This window comes from Polypterus senegalus, chromosome 8 (genome assembly GCF_016835505.1).
Source record: "Polypterus senegalus isolate Bchr_013 chromosome 8, ASM1683550v1, whole genome shotgun sequence".
Lineage (NCBI taxonomy): Eukaryota > Metazoa > Chordata > Cladistia > Polypteriformes > Polypteridae > Polypterus > Polypterus senegalus.
The window spans coordinates 9,560,711-9,573,705 of NC_053161.1; the positions used below are offsets into that span (position 1 = coordinate 9,560,711).

General features: G+C 39.6%; 1 protein-coding gene across 2 annotated transcripts in view; it reads left to right on the forward strand.

Moving 5' to 3' along the window:
- Positions 1-7,121: 7,121 nt before the first annotated feature.
- ahnak (AHNAK nucleoprotein) overlaps positions 7,122-12,995 on the forward strand; it is a 71,272-nt gene continuing 65,398 nt past the window's right edge. For both annotated transcript variants that reach the window (XM_039760700.1, XM_039760701.1), the window contains exon 1: positions 7,122-7,322. The gene's annotated coding sequence lies outside the window, so the exon portion shown is untranslated. The remainder of the gene's footprint in view (positions 7,323-12,995) is intronic.

Genomic DNA, 12,995 nt, shown 5'->3' on the forward strand with positions numbered 1-12,995 from the left:
ACAATGGTTCTAATCCAAGTTACTCTCCGTCTGTATTACCCAACTTTCTTACACTAGCAGAGAGAAAGATCCCAGTAACCTTGCAAAGGAACCTTATTTCAACCAGTTGTGCTGTTAATTGTATTCTTTCAGTCACTTTCCAGAGCTCCTGACCATAGCTGAAAATAGGGATATCGATTTAACTTAATTAACCACCAGGAACTGTAGGAAACACTCCGTATTTGTAGGATGGGGGGCAGTTCATGTCGGCGGTGGGCAGGTGGCCCCATCTCTTGGGGGTTCACCCACTCATGGAAAATAATGAAGGCAGCTTACATACATAGACAAAATAAAAATAAAGAATCGTACACGTAATTAACATAAATAAAAGAATCAAAAAAGAACAAAAGAGACTTAAAACAGGAATTTTAACCCAATCTAGGAGAGGAACCCTGGCTAAAACATAATAATAATAATACATTTTATTTATATAGCACCTTACCCATATTGAAGGTGCTATATGAAATTTATTACCAGCCTTTGCCAAAGGATAAGAATATTTCCCAGTGTTTCCTATGTTAAATTTGCATAAGCATACTTAATATTTGTTGCTCTTGTTTATAAACCACTTTTCTAGTAAATATTTTAGCTGATTAAATGACCTTGCCATGGTGGGAGGATTTGTGTGCTTATAATTAACATGTTTGGAGGTGCTCCTAAGAGCTGGTCTGATAACTTTTCTGGACCATTAATGATCCTCATGATTCACAGGGCATTGCCTGGGAGTGGAGCTCTTCAGTGACCACTTGGTGGTCCAGAAAAAAGTTGTGTGTAGTCACCATGTGGCCTCTCCATCTACAAGAAGAAGGATTAAGAATACGTGTGATGCTAGTTGGGATATGAGCAAGAGTGGGACAGATATACTGTAGTTATTGACTAGGTAATGGAAACTGACTCTTGGGATGTGGAACATACTTGTATGTTCTTAGGTGAGAAAAGTACTGCAATAATGTATATAGATCCTGCCTTCTCAATCAACGGTGTCCTCTCTTCTACCCTGGAGTTGCTCCTTGGGAGTGATTGGGTAAAGGGATACTTATGAGGCCAAAATACTGCTGTAAGTTTTGCTAGTGAACAAGAGTGTCGCTCAGATGTAGCAATGAGTTGTATGCAGCAAATTCTGATTGTTGTTTTTTGTGTTAATAGCAAAGAAGAATTCAGATTTTTCATCCTTTTTGAAGATGGTGAATATGCAACTCAAAAGAAGACTACCTATTAACTATTATTACTTAAACTAAAACTTAAGATTTCATTCATTGCTTCCAAAAGTAGTTGAAGTGTTTCATTTCATTTAAAGGAAGTTATTTGGAGTATTCTGCTAACTGACAGACCTCAGCGCACACAACAGGAATGGCAGACATAATTGAGGTGGCATGGCAGATAGGAATAGCCTAACTAATCTAAGTCCAACTGGCGAATTGTTACTGATTTGCTATGATAGACATGGATTGTCCAGAACAAGCACTATGTTTAAACACAAGGATGCTAATTAGTGTACCTGGTACTAGAGTACCTTGGGCTAAAGTTCAGTAATTGACTGTTGTGACTTCTGATCTGAGGCCACATGTTCTGGATATTTAAGTACTGAGGGGAGCTGAGCTGTCAACTTACCTACAGCAGCTTACTTCTTTCAGTACTCAACAGCTGTTGACACAGGGCACACAAAGGCCTCATATTAGGTGCAATCCCAGGTCATTGAGGTGAAACGAACAAACATGGGGCAGTTAGCAAGTGCAAGTAGACTACAATGATTAAGAATAAATGCATAATTAACTCACGAAAAGTAAATAAAGCACTTGGCTTGCTTTACAAACAATGAAACCTCATATCTTTTTTAATGTTTCAAAGACTCTGATGAAAGTATTTATAGCAGTTTATATTACAGTAAAAGGCAAGTGGCATTTATGACATTCTGAAATCAAAGAGTATGTCCTAACATGTAAGACAGCAGGATATGTCCTATTCTTTTAAAAGATGATTAAAATACAGCATGGGTCTCTCAATGAATGGTCCTTTGTCACCAGAGATTTTAAACATTTGAACATGCATCTATCGCATTGTGAGATTAAACTCTTCATGTGCTGTTATTACTGTATACCTCATACTATCCTACAGGAGGTCCTTAAATACAGTGGGGTTATGAAGATGCAGTTGTGTGCCATTCAGTCCCTGTATTTGCAGAGTAAGAATTGTATCACATATTTGGAAGTCATGTTAGTTCAATGTGGACACAGGATTCCACTAAGGGTGCATTCTATCTCCTCACCTGTTCATGATTTTCATGGCCAGGTTATGAAGGGGCAGAACTGGAGAGAATGTAGTATGAAAACGCACAGATTGTATATCTGCTATTTGTAGATTATGGTGTCCTCTTGGCCTCATCAGACTGTGATCGCCAGCAAAAGTAGAAAACTTCATGCTTGAGTGTAAAGCAACTGGAATGAAAATCAGCACCTCTACATCTGAGGTCATGTTTTTTCATGAAAAAAGGGCTTGCTTTCTAATAGACTTTGAACAATGCTCAAACTGGAGGAGTACAAGAAGCTCAGGGTCTTGTTTATAAGTGAGGGATGAAGTGATTTTGACACTGAGCAACGGATTGGTGTGGTAGCAACAGTTTAGGAAACATTATACTTGACCATGGGGGTGAAGTGAGAGTAAAGACCTCAGACACGTCTATACACTTGCCCAAGTCATACTCAGGACTAACACTTTTAACACTGTTTTTAAAGCTCAAGTAATGCTCAGGTCTAATGGTAAAGGGGTTAATTTTGAAATTGAGTTAGTGAGTTACTGTGTTTTTTGCAGTGTTTATGTTTCTTCTGTATTTTTAACTAATGTTCTGTATTTTGACATTGTTTTAATTTATTGCATTGGGACTTTGTTTTAGATTGCCACAATGGCAACTCCTTTATTTCTTTTGTGCTTTTTGGAGCTTCATAGTGAGACAGAGTATTTTTTTGAAAATAAACTTTTTATTTATTTATTTTATAGTTATGTTTTATTATAAAGATTCAGTGTTTGGCCTTGTAACTAGTCAGTTATATTGTGGTCAGTTTTGGAAGTGCTTTTGGAATGTGTTGGGACTTATGGGCTTTGGGACTCCTAGTCCACAACAATAATATTAAAAGAGGAAATATATAAAAACTGTATTGTTATCTTCATCACTGTGGGCAAACCTGTCCATCCAGGCATTACTGGAACCTTTTTTTTATCCATTAAAGGAAAGCAAGAGAGTAATCTAGTGGTACTTGAAACTGTCACACTTGTATGCCTGGGGACCACTGTCTTGGATCTGATGACATTAGCGATGCCACTTTAGGATGAGTGGGGGTGCTGGCACTAGCTCTATATTCTCTTTCAACCATAGTTCAGAGAAGATGCACAAGAAAGACCCCCGAACCTCGCCCACAGTGCCCAATGCTGGCTTCACCCCTTCCACCTTGGATGCCATAAAACTGGTGATCCCAGGATGTTGTCGTCTCAATTTAGACCATACCCTCAACAACATGCAACCTTACTAGGCTAATTGCTGCTAACCCTATTTTTTTCAAAGAGAACTATTTCTTTTGTTGCTTTTTTGTGCCAATTAAAAGGGATTGCCTGGTTGATTCCACGACATTCCTTCTCACTTTCCTTGGTCTGTTCACCCCATCACAACACAAGGCAGGAGCCAGTACCAGAATGGGTCCATCACAGGGGACATTTATACTCACATGACAAAGATATACACTTAAACACACCTTAGAGTCACCATTCGCTTACCTTTATGTTATTGAGGAATGGGAGAAAATCAAAATCTTGGAGAAAAATTTATGCTGGGTGAACACTGAAACCTTACAAAGTGACTGGGCCTGGATTTGAACAAAGTAACCTGAGTCCACGTGGCAACAACACTAATAGAGCATAGCAAGGACAAACTCTGAAGCTGAAATTGTTATTTTTACGTATATTCAGTATTTCTGAGTTTTTAATTAAATCACTGTAACTTAATGGAGTAATACAGAAAGGATTGATTGCTCAGCGCATCCAACTCAAGCTCTTTGACAATGGACAAAGTGTCAAACTAAAGACAGGCAGAATATCAATATGCAACACTGCTAAGTAGGCTGATTAAGAATTATCTATACTTAATTAATATTGGAAAGAACAAGAAGGAACACTTTCAAAAAGCTTGTAAATATTGCTAAAAAATACTCTGAAACGACAAAAATATGAATTATTCTTCTTTCTCTTCTTTTGACTACTTCTGTTAGGAGTTGCCACAGTGAAACATCTTTTTTCATAGGCAAAAATACTCATTTTTAAACTAAAATAAATGTAATCATAAAAATAATGACTTAAAGTAAACTGTAAACAAGAATTTCCATCAATCCCTAATTTTTCTAAATTTGTTTTTCTCTCACAACTAGAACATATCTCAGCAGTACTGTGTACCAGGTAGCAACCACTTCTGCATAGTATGCTAGTCCATTGCAGTCCTTTCCTAGGATCTACATGGGTTTTCCTCTGGGTGCTCAGTTCCCACCTCACGGAGACAAGCATTTAAGCACTTATTAAACACTTTAATTTGGTCTGTTGTGAGTGTGTGTATGTGTATGAGTATGCCCTGTACCTGGTTAGTGTCATATCAAGGGTTGATTACTGCTTTATCACCAGAGCTACTGAAATGGGCTCTGGTCTGTATAACCCTGAACTTCATAATTAGGTTGGAAAATGGTTGAATGGATGGGTAATAAGAGTCATGAATGCCACTGCTGCCGCAGTTCACATTTACATGAAAGATGGAATTTAAAATCATGTTTGATTGAATAAACTGGCTGAGAGTACAGTGGCACAGTGGTTACTGCTGCTGACTTGTAGACACAGGCTACCTACCTACCGACTTGAGTACAAGTCAGAACATTGTGTCTTGGGTGGCACAGTGATATCACTTCTGCCTTGCAGTAAGGAGACCAGGATTTGTCCTGGATCCTCCCTGTGTAGAATCTGAATGTTCTCCTCATGTCTGCATGGGTTTCCTCTGGGTACTCCGGTTTCCACCTGACCATCCAAAGACATGCAGGCTAGGTGAAATGGCCCTAGTGTGTAGTTGGGGTGTGTGTGTTCACCCTGCAATGGACCTTGCCCTGTTGCCCTATTCTTGCCTTGCACCCTGTGCTAGCTGGGATAAGTTCCAGCACCCAACATGACCCTGGTCTGGATTGAACAGGTTAGGAAATGACATGACGTGACTCTGTGTCTTCAAGACATTTCTTCAACCTCTCTGATTTTCCTTACACAACCCATAATATATAGGTTAAGTTAATTGTCCATTTTCAGTTGTCACCATGTGTGACAGAATCTGTCCTGTCATTGACTGACATTCTGTTCAGGGCTACCTACTGAGATATGCAGAATTAGCTTTGGGATCGGCTGTGGTTCATCAGACCGTACAATTGGATTAAGTGGGCAGATAAAATCAATTGATCAATGGATAGTGACAATAATTGTGAATATTTGTTTTTCTGTGGAATTGAAGCCAGTTTGAGTCACAGATCTTTTCCCTAGGAACCTAGGATAATGCAGTCTTAGGTTTTTAATTCAAGATTCATATGCAGATAAATGTGGATAGGAAGGAATACAGACTCACTATGATAGAATTTTGTATTGTCATCAGCAGAGGCAGAAGAAGAAATGGAGATATGAGCGTGCATCTGATGCTTACAGGATAGGTTCTAATTAGCTAAGACACTGTATTGGAAAATTTGATTCAGAAAATGGATAGATGGTTGGATATTTATTTTTAGCTTCAGACCTTCTGCCAGGACTGTCAAATAACGTGTGCAGCACTGCAAATTTCCTTTATCTAATATCAGGTTTGTCTGAACTTATCAAAACTAATGACTTTGAATTTAAATGTACCTTTCTATGGTTTCTGTAGTGCCTTTCATAACAGTCTTTTGTGAAAGACTGATACACCCATCCATTTATTGAAGGTGCATATTTCAATTTTAGGGTCTCAGCTACCCAGGGAAAAATAATGTGGATACGCTACCATAAAAACATGCAGACTTCATGCTCACACTGGGGCCCAAATTCAAACCCCAGCATACTGAAACTGTAAGTAAACTGCTGTAACTGCAGTACCACTGTACTATCCTTTGGGTAAAATGCAATATAAAGTTTGATTGATGCTGCCTTGAAGTAATAGAGTCTGGGGTTCAAATCCTGGCCTGGTCACCACATGTTCAGAGCATTTTCATTCCCCATTTTGTTTTTGTGAATATTATTTGAGTATGCGGATTTCTCCTCACATACACATGAATGTCCATTTGAACTGATTGGTATACATGTGGTTGTAAACATCTGTGCTGAAATGGACTGGCAGCCTGTTTAGTGGTGGTACCTCCTTTGCACTTGATGATTTCAGGATAGGTACCTTTATTATGGCCTTCAGGAAATGGATGGATGAATGAACACTTACAGTGGCTTCAGCTGCAAATAAAGCACACAACGTGCAAGGTAAGGTATCATTATAGTTGTGTCCTGTTTATAGATAGGTAAGTGTGTGTTTTAATTTATTTAATGTGGTAAATTGAAAAAAAAACTTGTGTATAGTAGAAATGCCAATATATTTTCAAAAGATAACACTTTAGCAATGTTTAACCAATATGTCAGTGTAGATTTTTTTTCGTAAAAGGGGGATGGGCACTAACAATTTTTCAAACAGTTCTTCTGCCAGACAGCAGATGTTGAGAAGGTTTCTGCTGTGAGTATCATGGACTGCTTTTTGTTTTTTTAACTTAACTGACTTTGTACGTGTACTCGGTGTATGTGCAGTATAGTTCTTAAAAAATGAATATGGAGGATGTAATCGACGTCTTTGGGACACTGAGGATTCAGTTTTCCACGAGATCACTCGGCAAGCACACTGGCAGACCCTCACACGCATGCACACACACACACACACACACACACACACACACAAGCGCGCGCCCAGCTTCCCCACCCTTGTGTGTAAACGCTGCGAGCGGCGCTTCCAAAAGGCACAGGGCCACTCCCTGCTCTGCCTCTGCAATACAAGAGCCCAGCCCTTAAACACAACACTGCCATTCTCCACTTTCAGAGCCTGGAGTTACAACTATACAGACTTGGGGAGAGGAGAGGCACAGCTCACCATAGCAAACTGAGGGAGACACGGCAACAGATTGTTGGGTGGAGGCGCACAGGGTGCCTTTCTAAACTGGGGAAACGGGACTCGCAGCTGAGGATGAGAGCCTGGACACTTTAGACAGAAGAAGGTGAGGCTCGTTTACATGTGCCAAACTTATTAGAAACTTGTTGAACTGGAGGGGGTGGGGCACTAAAATAACGAGTGCTGAATGGTTTATGCGAAATGCGACTTAAAAAAATACTAAGCAGGGTAAATTGGTGCTGGATGGTGCAGTTTGGTTTGCATTGTACAGATGAAAACTTGTTAAAACGGAATTTTTTTGTTATAAACATTATGTGTTGTCAACTAAATATAGCTTAAAAGTTGTTTGTGTGATCCTTTCAGTCGATTGATCATATTTTGTCGTTTAGAATTTCCATTTTACAGTGGCTGTTTGTCAGTACAGCGCTGCGTAGTCAAATGTGCAAAGCTCGTGTGGTGTAAGCTGCTAGCAAAGATGCGTAACGTGGAAAGGTGTTGCCCGAGTTTCGTCTGGCACGATGCTGTCAAGGCTTCTGCGCACTTCTGTTTTCAGAGGATCGAACAAGAAGATCGACTGAATTAATGGGCATAGCGGATATGCAGCATGCTCGATTCTTTTCTTTTTCATTTTCTTTTGCCGTTTTTGTTATTGCACGTAGGCGGGACTTCGCTGAGTGTGATTTTGGGTGTGGGTAGCTTGGTACCTGACTGGTTGTGCGCTCCACCTTGATTGGCCACTGGTCCGATGTGATTAGGACATGCATGTACCCTTTGATCGCCAGGCGTCCCGTTCCTGGATGGCTCCTGTCATGTACCAGTGTATTGGAAAGAAGAGACTCCAGAAGGCAGTTGAATAGATTCCAAATGTAAGCAAATCAGCGTGGACATTGGTACAATCCAGTATTACGCATTTTCACAGACCCTGGTGTAAGAAAGCTTGGCAATCACGTTCGCCAAGAAATGCCAAAACTGAGGACTGAAAATGGAGAAGACGGGTGGGGGAAGAAGGCATGAGGGTTTCAGTATTATGGAACGTGTTTCGGATGGAAATAAAATCGGTAAAGAAGGGAAGAAAAAAAGTTTTGGTTGTCTGAAAAATGCACGAGAACACTCTGCTGGTGCAAGAGGAGATCTTTTCAAATGTGCAGGGTAGATGCGCACAAATGAAAAGAAAAAAAACTAAAGAAAATGTGACATTTTTATCTTTATGTAGGTGTTATTTGGATTTGAAGAAATGGAATAGAAGGTGTGGTGAAGGGAAGGTTTCTAGAAGGGGCCTGACGAGAAGGAGCGAAGTTGCGCAGTTTTTAAAAAAAGTTTTAAAACTTTTTTCTTGCTTTTGCAAACTTTTTTTTTTTACAGTTTCAATGGGTGGAGTCACGGGATTGATCTTCCCTCCATTCGCTCGTTTTCTTAACCTGGGCTTTCAGCCAGAGTGGGGTGGTGGTGGTGGGGGGGTTGGAATGTAGTGGCTTGGAAAGACTGACTAATTGAAACCAGGTTTTGAGAAAGAGAGACAGAGAGCAAGCAAGAGAGAGAGAGAAGGAATGGGAGAGAGGGAGAGGGACTTCGCATGGCAAGGGGATCAAGGACTGTTATGTATTTAAGAAAGAATGGGCGTATCGCAGTAGTAGTAGCAGTTGTAGTAATAAGAAGAAAAAAGCAGATGGAGGATAGTGAGCTACTCGCGATGGCACAGCGATCGACATTTCCGAAGTGTACCGCTGCATGGCTGGTGGTGCATAAAGTTAGAAACTTGAAACCATTTAATTAAGAGTTTTGAATTCTTTCGTGTCCTCTCTGCTTTGTAGGACATCTTGTGTGGGCACCCATTGTAAAAAACACTGTATAAAGTAAATACAGATTTGCTGATCAATCCTTTTAAAAAATGACCACTAAAATACATTTTTTAATCAAGTTTAAAGGCCATTTACCGGTATATCTTTTTTGGTGAAAAGTTGGAACTGCTGTACCTTTGCAGAAAATCGGAGTTTGTAGAAGAAGGGGACAGGTGTGCATGAGGGCAGTGTTGGAAAGGAGAAAGTCTGACGTACGACGCACCCGGGAAAAGCACTGCATAGGCATGGGACACCTGGCGACACGTTTTCGGGTACCCATTGACACACACTAAGCGATTCCATATCTTAATGTAATTGTACCACCCCAACCACCCTCCCTCTTTCCGTTCCGCATCTGTTTTTCGCTTTTGAAGCAGAGACGACACTCGTGGCGGAGATGCGCGCTTTGCAGTCAGAGCTGGGCGGTGGTTCTCGGAACTGCGCCAAGAGCCGTCCGGATATACTTACTCGTGCTGCAGCGTCTGTTTGGTTGTAGTGCTGTTGTGATTAAATGTCCAAGAAGAACATCTAGAGCTGGCATTATACAATCGGCAGAACTGTCATTTTCAGGGGCACACATCAGACTCGGCCACATCAGTGTTAAAAAGGAAAGCAACCAATTCCCTCTCCTCCCAGATCTCCTACATTTACAGATCCATAGAACAACATTCTGCTTTCCTCATGGAAGCCAGACCCTCCGTGCAGTTTTCTGGCTTCTCAGTTCTTGGGCAAAACTATTTTAGACAGAGTTCTGTGCACTTAAGTTGTGTCTGTTCCACTCCTGAAGACTTTATAAAGAAACTAACTTTTCCAGCATAATATATACCTATTTTTCTCTCATTACACATATGTATGAGTATATAAATAACTCCCAACACTTTCCAGCGTGGTGCATTGTGCCCAATTAAAACATGTACTGTGACTACAAGAAATATAAGATGGGAGCCTACAATAATCTCCCAGCATATTAGGTTATGTATTTTTTTTTAACTTGGCAAGTTAATGACTATCAGTGATACATTATCTACATATTTTTCTTTTTCTTTAAGGATGTTAACTAGACAGGAACATATCTGTAACAAATTTTATAAGGACATTAGCTTTCTCACTAAGGGACTTGTTGAAACTTAGTACTGTATTTTGTGCAGTTTTTGCTTTGCAATTTTAATATCTCATCAACAGGAAGGAGCCGATAGCCAAGGTGTGATTTACCATTCTAATTCTGCTTTATCACATCAAAGCCTGTCTGTGGACTGGGTGTAGCAGATTTTTTTCTGAGTCACTCCTTTAGTAAAACACCTGAGAATAAACTTTCAATTAACAATAGGAGCTTTCCAGCAGCCAGATTCCAACTGAAGGGTGTGCCTCATTATAAGAAGCAAAGTGATTTTTTTTCCTTCTACCCTGTGACTTAAAGCCTCAGTCTGGTGACTTTGAGTAAACTGTCTTCAAGCTTGGTAACAACAGACTTTCTGTTCAGTTTTTCTGCTGCTAAGAACAGACTCATTTACTGGCTGTAGTTGTTCACAAGTGAGAGGTAGAATTCAGTTTCTTGTGTGTTAAAAATTGTAGTGAAAAACAAAAACAAACTATTATTCACTCATAGGACAGGTATCCATTTTCACAGCTTTCTCAGGCCATGTCAAACTGAATTGAGCTGTTGACTGTTATAAATTTGCTCTGATATTGTTTGTCGTGTGTGTGTGTGTTTTATGTGAAGTAGTAGGTTTATGTAAATTATCAAATATTGAAGGAGTCTGCACTCATTAACTGACAATGACATTGGTAGACATTAGGCAGCCGTCTTCATCTTTATCTGTTCTGTTGAGACTAATCTGCCTGGCTACAGGAATTACTGGTTGGCATGTCAAAATCTATACATTACCATCAGTGCAGTTACATTGATTTCTCACCCTGGCATACACTATCCTTACAAAACAGCCTGTGATTAAGAACAAGCACCACGGATACAAAATGGGGATTAAGGTATTGCCTTCAGATTAATCAAGTGAGCTACACCCTTAGGTAAATGTCTAGAAACCAGATAAAGGCGCAGCCATATAGTGCAATCAGAAAATTTTGGGATTATCTTGAAAGATCACACAGGAAAAAGTTGCTGTTGGTTTCTGCTTTGTCATGTTACCTAGTTGCTAAGCATGCTAATCACATAAACTCAGACTACAAAGCAAGACACCTATATGTTTTGACAGTTTCCACTAATGTTAAGAAATAGGTTAACAGTTAGACTAGCCTAAAACACGTTCAGTGTTTCCAAACATTAATCAGCATCAAGCATATGAACAAACGGTACAGTGAAGACTAGCTGTTAATGGACTCTCAGGATCCTTGAATTTAGCTGGCTTGGTTAGATAGTTCATAAATTGATGAGTGGTTGATTACGATCTTCTAGTGACAATATGTATGTACTCAGGGATCAAGAGGGAGAAGTTATATTAATTTATTATCAAAGTCATGCCGTTGCTCAGTATTACTTCCAAAGAAACACAGTAAAACCATTTTAAGAAAAATGTGAAATGCTGTAAAACTTTTTAAACATTTTTTAGATGATTGTTTTATATATTCAATATTGTCCAATAGTGGCTTTGTTCTGTGATTAATAATCATATTGGTTCACTCTATAGCAAACTGATGTATCACAGTCCATCTAACTGAACTACACAGATTTCCTTTTACAACAGTAAAACATGTCAGTCAGTCCTTCCGTTTTGGAAAAAGCAGCTTGCAGAGATGAATGGATGAGGAGGTAAATATTGAGTGATGAGTTACAGTGGTAGAAGCGCACTTCATTGAAATAAGGTAGGTTGCAAGTTCATATCTGAGAGTGTATCACACACATCCGAGCAGGAACCATTCATATTGTGGTGAAGTCAGATCTTTGTCCTTGGGTGATAGTAGATTCATCCAGTATATAAAAAGCCTAAGGAAACACTTCATAGATTAGAATGAGGCCAGTCATATCTTTCTTTTCCCTGGTGAACAAAGAAGGGAAAAACAAGGAACTGGGATCTTTGGAGACATAAAATAGGACAGAAATAGAAAGTGTTACATGTTAAGTGGGGTTTATGGTTGGAACTGTCATGTGAGGTAAGGCTTCCTGGAAGGGACTTCTTCACCTTAGGTCTTTAATATGTAGCCACTGATGCCTGTTAAGTGACAACCAGGTGAATTGTGTAGGGAGGTAGACGAATTAATTGTGGAGGAATTACATATTTTAGTAGTCTAGTGAGTTTTTATGTGAATGGTGAAAAGTACTGTCAGGTCTCCCGCCTTTGTAGACAGTGGAAAAAAGATTTGGATTGAATGCTTTGTTGTGAAAGTGGAGGACACTGCCCAACAGAGAGGTGTAAACTTTGTGTTCGTTAGTTGGAATATTAGCTATTTGCCTGTACTCCCTGTGTTGCTTATTTCCTGGGTGTGCCTCACATTTGATTTTTCTGGGTTTCCTTAGAATTCTTACTTGTATGTAATATTTGAACATAGAGTATATAGTAAAATAAATTGAGAGGAATGTTAAAAAGAGATGGTGTCACATCCAGGAATATCCAGTTTAATTCCTGAAAAAGTCAGATGGCATTTCGATAAAGGTAAGAGTTTATCCTTGTTTTTATAACACTGAGCAAGAGCAGTCATGTGTTCTCTGGTATGCTGCTTGGTCATATGACCACGACTTCCTGTCTTAGACGTCTTTTTTATTCCCTTGCTGGAAGTGGGGGAGCTGGGGGCAGAATCAAGATAATGACATATAAAGTTAAGACATGGGACATAGACAAGTTGATATGGGACCAAAAATACTGTAGAAGGGCTTCTGATGTTGACCTTACTGAGCTGTCTATGCTCACAAGTACTTTTGGTTCCCTTTTAGGACATGTTCTTTACAAGCCATATTTAGGTGTTTCCATTAAAAAGAGAAGAACATGCTC